Consider the following 6,000-nt stretch of genomic DNA (forward strand, 5'->3'; position numbering starts at 1 on the left):
CGGCACCGGAATTTCTGTTGTTTGATGGAATCCGGGGTGTTGGGATTCTATATAAGGGTAGGAATTATGTTGTCTCAAGTGTTATGAGGTGTTTTCTGGTTTTACAGTTCTTTAGTTTTGAGTTTTGAGTTGAAATGAACCAAGGCAGAGGAGCCAAGTTCGGCCGCCGAAAGTGCCCAATGTTTGGCTTCCGAAGTTCAGGTTCGGCCCCCGAATGTTGCATGGTTTTGCATGCGATTCGGCAGCCGAAGCTGTGTTGGTCAGCCAGCTTTTGAGCCATCCTTAGTCAGCATTGTGGACAGGTGTTATGTCCAACTTGTTGCCAGAAGTTGGCCACGTCTCCCTTGGTTTATTTGCTGAGTTTGAGCAGCTCATGCAAAAGTTTGCTCGTTTACCAAGTTGTGAGGGTTTGAAGCAAAAAGTGAGTTTGAGAGAGTTTGAGAGTGTGAGAGGAGGTGATCCGTTTTCCCTTGTTCAGAGTGTGTAGCTTCTTACTTCAGGAGGTAAGTGATGTTCTTGAATATGTTTTCTGAAGGGTTAAAGGAAGGAGAAGTATGCTTAGGTTATTCATGATAGTTTTGATGAGTTATGCATGGATACTTGTTTATGTGTTATGTTTGATTTGTTGTTTGGGGTTATTAGATAGTTTTGGACCCCTGTGATCATATACTTATGTATATGTGTGTTGAGGAGTTGGTATATGCATGTTTGGAGTTGTTAAAGGGAAGGAGGAGATGTTTGCCGTTGAAGCTGAGTTCTGGATGAACTCAGGTTCGGCAGCCGAAGGTTCATTCGGCCGCCGAACCTCTTGCATGGTGGCGTAGTTGCCACAGCTTGCCCCCGAGTGTTTTTGTATGTTCAGCTCTGTTTGGGGGTTTCGGCCGCCGAAGGTGCCGCCGAAGGTGCTTGAGTTTCGTCTCTGGAGAGGACATTCGGCCGCCGAACCTGCCGCCGAAAGTGTTCTGTCCAGCTTTTCTTTTGCATGCTTTGCATGGCTAGTGAAGTGAGTTTCAGGGGATTCTTGGAGAGTTTAATAGAGGTATTGATACAGTAGTTTGGTCCCTTATTTGAGTCTATCTGTATAGGTACAGACCAGAGGAACCAGAGAGAACAGCAGTGAGTACTGCTCCAGAGTTTCAGAGCCTGCAGAGTCAGTCAGTCCAGATAGCCGGAGGTGAGTGGAACTAAACTTATAACTTTTAATTGAACCACAAATTGCTTTTAGCATATCTCATGCATCATGTTTATGCCATAGGGTGATTGCATTAGTCCACGAATATGTTGCATTGCATTGATATTTGATGATGATGTGAGTAAATGCTGAATGATCCAATAGTCTCAGACAGGAAGTCCAGGAGCCTTTGACTACGCCCTGGCACGTATAGCAAAGACCAGGAGCCTTTGACTACGCCCTGGCAGGTATATAGCAAAGTCCAGGAGCCTTTGACTACGCCCTGGCAATGGTAAGTTCACAGGTGTTATATACACATATACATATATGACAGGAAGACCAGGTGCTCGATTCTACGCCCTGGCACAGAGTTACTGGGACTATGTGGTGACAGGTTTACTCGTGATGTGGCTTGTCTGTGATATGGTGCATTTCATGAGATCATATTTTATTGAGATGTTTTACTGTTCTACTCACTGGGCTATAGAGCTCATCCCACTCCCTTACCCCAGTTTTGCAGGTTCAGTGTACAGTGTACAGGGACAGTCCAGCAGAGTATAGGAAAAGTAAAGAGATCTGTAATAGCTTAGAGTGGACATGTAATCTTAAAGAGATGTAATAGTTGTTGCTTGACTTAGTGACCTAGTGATGTATGTTTTGTACATGATCTGGATATGTATATATGTTTTCCTGTATGTGAAAACCAGGCTTAACAGGTATGAGATAGCCCATCTAGAGCAAGCTCTAGTCAGGGATACAGAGTACAGAGTACATGAGTACAGAGTACAGAGATAGTGCATGCACAGGTTAAGCCTTGGTTCAGAAAAGAGTTTATTTTCACAGAATATGTATGATCATGTATGAGGTTTACAGGTACACAGAGAGTATAGCAGGCTTGCTACGGGTTCTGGCGGCCTTAAGCCGACCTGAATCCTAGCGCCGGTGACGGTCCTTTTTGGGGTCGTTACAGATTGGTATCAGAGCCCTAGGTTCATATGATCGGACCTATAGAGACAGTGTTGGGCTCAGACAGGTTAGAAGTGATCAAGCACAATAGGAAATCATGTCCACTAGGATAGGGTCTTGAGTCCTATCTGCTATGATCTGCCATGAGTATTGTGTATGATATGTGATGTTTATGTGCTAAGTGGTATGTTATATGTTGTGTTTCCAGAGTAAAGATGCGAGGAACTCGTCGATCAGCTCGATTGACTGGAGTCCCACCAGAGACTGAGAGACCAGCTGCTCGTCCTCCTGCATTGCCAAGGGCAAGGTCTCAGAGATCTAGCAGGGAAGGTACGTCAATAGACCCGAGAAGGTCTGTCGACGAGAGCAGAAGAGGAACAGTGAGGGGAGGAAGATCAGAGGAAAGGAGGGATGATCAGTCTAGAGATGACAGCATGGGTATAGGCAGTTTTGAGGAAGGTATGGGAGAATCTTTGGGAGGTGGTCAGGCCTCAGGATTTGATTATCCAGCTGTGTTTCAGGATCCAGAGTATCCGATGGAGGGGATGTCGGAGTACTCTCGCTTTGACCCTGACCCATATCCTACATACATGCCATATATGCCATATCCTCATTATTACCCAGCATATCCACCATATCCTATGTATCCACCATCCCCTATACATCTAAGTGCAGCACACCCAGAAAGAAATGAACCAGTACCTCCACCACCACAAACAGAACCAGTAGCCCCTGTTGTTGACAGACATGAACCTAGCTCATCTGGAGGTAAAGTTCAAATGACGGAGTACTTGAAATTGGATGCTCCGAAATATAACACAGGAGATGATCCATTTGATTACCTCAGAGCAGTTAGGATGATCACCAGTGAATTGGGAGCAGATGATAGGAGAGCCATTGAGATGGCAGGTTTCACAATAAAATGCAAGAAGGCCAGAGAATGGTTTAAGAATTATGTGGAGCCTAGAATGGACAGTATGTCATGGGAAGAGTTTGCCAATGAGTTTGCAGGGTGGGCTTTTCCTGACAGTTCAAGGGAGATGAAAGTAATTGAATTTGAACAGTTGAGACAAACAGATGAGATGGGTGTTGATGCATTCACAGATAAGTTCCTGGATTTGCTTCAGTACGTGGGTCAAGCCTATGATACTGATCAGAAGAAAGCAAGGAGATATACCATGAGACTTCATCCTAGGTATTCTTCTTTGATCCTTCCAGCAGAAAAGGAGAGTTTCCATACCATAATAGACGCAGCCAGGAAAATGGAAGCTAGTGCCAATATTCAGAAACAGGCACAGGCTTCGGGTTCTAAAGTCCCCACACCAAGCAGTAAAAGATGGGATAGAGCAAAAGGAACAAAGAGTAAGTTCTGGAGTAAAGTCAAGTCAGGTATGGGAATAGGTAGTGGCTCAAGCTCTGGCACAGCTCCAGTCTGCAGACGATGCGGTAAACCACATGGAGGAGTTTGTCGGTTGGGATCTACAGCTTGTTTTCGATGTGGACAGGAAGGGCATATTGCTCGGGATTGTCCGCAGATGACTTTTGTACCATCCCAGCAGATGAGTTCAGGCAGTGTGGTACAGCCAGTTGTACGGCCAGCAGCTCCAGTCATGCCTCAGACTAGTGGCAGAGGTAGAGGGAGAGGGGTAGCCTCTACTTCAGCAGCAGGTTCCCGAGGTGGAAATCCGATAGCCCCAGCACGGATTTTCACAGTGACACAGGAGGAGGCTAACACGTCGAACACAGTGGTGTCAGGTAATCTCATCATTGGGTGTTCAGATGTGTATGCTTTGATGGACCCCGGTGCTTCTCATTCCTTTATTGCTTCGAGAGCCATAGAGAGATTGGGTTTGATCAGTTCTGAGTTAGAGTATCCTCTCTGGGTCAGTGGACCTAGATGTGACCCATCAGTGGCAGTGTCAGTCTGTCGTTTCAGTCCAGTGTTTATTGAGGGTAGATGCCTTCCAGCTGACCTTGTGGTTCTAGATGTGACGGATTTTGATGTCATTCTAGGGATGGATTGGCTATCTGCATATAGTGCTACGTTGGACTGTAGAGAGAAGCTAGTGAGTCTTAGAGACCAGGATGGGTCAGAGTGTGTCTTCAGAGGAGACAGGAGAGGTACACCCAGAGGTATGATTTCAGCCCTTCAGGCTCGTCGTTTGCTTAGGAGGGGTTGTCAGGGGTTTCTAGCTCATGTGAGAGAGCTAGACAGTCAGGTGAGGGAACCAGCCACAGTACCAGTAGTCCGAGAGTTTCTCGATGTGTTCCCAGACGATTTGCCAGGACTACCTCCTGATAGGGAGATAGGGTTTGAAATTGAATTACTACCAGGTACTAGACCTATCTCTATTCCTCCCTACAGGATGGCGCCAGCTGAGTTAACAGAGTTGAAAGAACAGTTGCAGGACTTGGTAGATAAGGGTTTCATCCGCCCTAGTACCTCACCTTGGGGTGCTCCAGTGCTCTTTGTCAGAAAGAAGGATGGATCCCTTCGACTTTGTATCGACTACAGACAGTTGAACAAGGTCACTATCAAGAATAGGTATCCTTTACCTCGGATTGATGATCTATTTGACCAGCTAGCTGGAGCAGGTTGTTTCTCGAAAATAGATCTGAGATCTGGGTATCATCAGTTGAGAGTCAGAGAGGCAGATGTGCCTAAGACAGCTTTCCGGACCAGATATGGGCATTATGAGTTCTTAGTGATGCCGTTCGGGTTGACTAACGCCCCTGCAGCATTTATGGATCTCATGAACAGGGTATTCAGTGAGTTTCTGGATCACTTTGTCATTGTGTTTATCGATGATATTTTAGTGTATTCCAGAGATGCAGAGGAGCATGCCCAGCATCTGAGGATAGTACTGCAGACACTGAGAGAGCATGGGTTATATGCCAAGTTCTCGAAGTGTGAGTTTTGGTTACGGAGCATTGCCTTCTTGGGACATGTGGTATCAACAGAGGGTATTAAGGTAGATCCCAAGAAGATAGAGGCTGTAGCTAACTGGCCCAGACCCACGACAGTGACGGAGATTAAAAGCTTTCTGAGACTGGCAGGTTACTACAGGAGGTTCGTTCAGAACTTCTCAAAGATAGCAGCTCCTATGACCAAACTGACTCAGAAGAACCAGAAGTTTATCTGGTCAGACCAGTGCGAAGAGAGCTTTGAGGAGCTCAAGAGGAGATTGACATCAGCACCAGTGCTAGCTCTGCCTGTTAGTCATGAGGATTTCACAGTGTTCTGTGATGCATCTCGAGTGGGATTGGGTTGTGTATTGATGCAGAGTGATAAGGTGATTGCTTATGCTTCTAGACAGTTGAAGAAGCACGAGTTGAATTACCCCACCCATGACCTAGAGATGGCAGCAGTTATCTTTGCACTTAAGATGTGGCGGCATTACCTCTACGGGGTTAAATGCGAGATCTTCACTGATCACAAGAGTTTACAGTACATCTTAAGTCAGAGAGAGCTGAATTTGCGGCAAAGAAGATGGGTCGAATTGCTCAGTGATTATGATTGTAAGATCCAGTATCATCCGGGTAAGGCGAATGTTGTCGCAGACGCCCTAAGCCGGAAGTCACTAGGCAGTTTATCCCATATAGCAGCAGAGCGGAGACCAGTTGTGATGGAGCTTTATAAGCTCTTTGATGAGGGATTACAGCTAGAGTTGTCTGGTACAGGTGCGTTGATAGCACAGATGAGAGTGACACCTGTGTTTCTGGAGCAGATAGCTCAGAGACAGCATGAGGACCCTGAGTTGATGAAAATTGCCAGGACTGTTCAGTCAGGCAATAATGCAGAGTTCAGATTTGACAGCAAAGGGATCCTTCGCTATGGGAGTCGACTTTGTGTGCCAGATAGG

The sequence above is a fragment of the Manihot esculenta genome, chromosome 4, assembly GCF_001659605.2.
Source record: "Manihot esculenta cultivar AM560-2 chromosome 4, M.esculenta_v8, whole genome shotgun sequence".
NCBI lineage: Eukaryota > Viridiplantae > Streptophyta > Magnoliopsida > Malpighiales > Euphorbiaceae > Manihot > Manihot esculenta.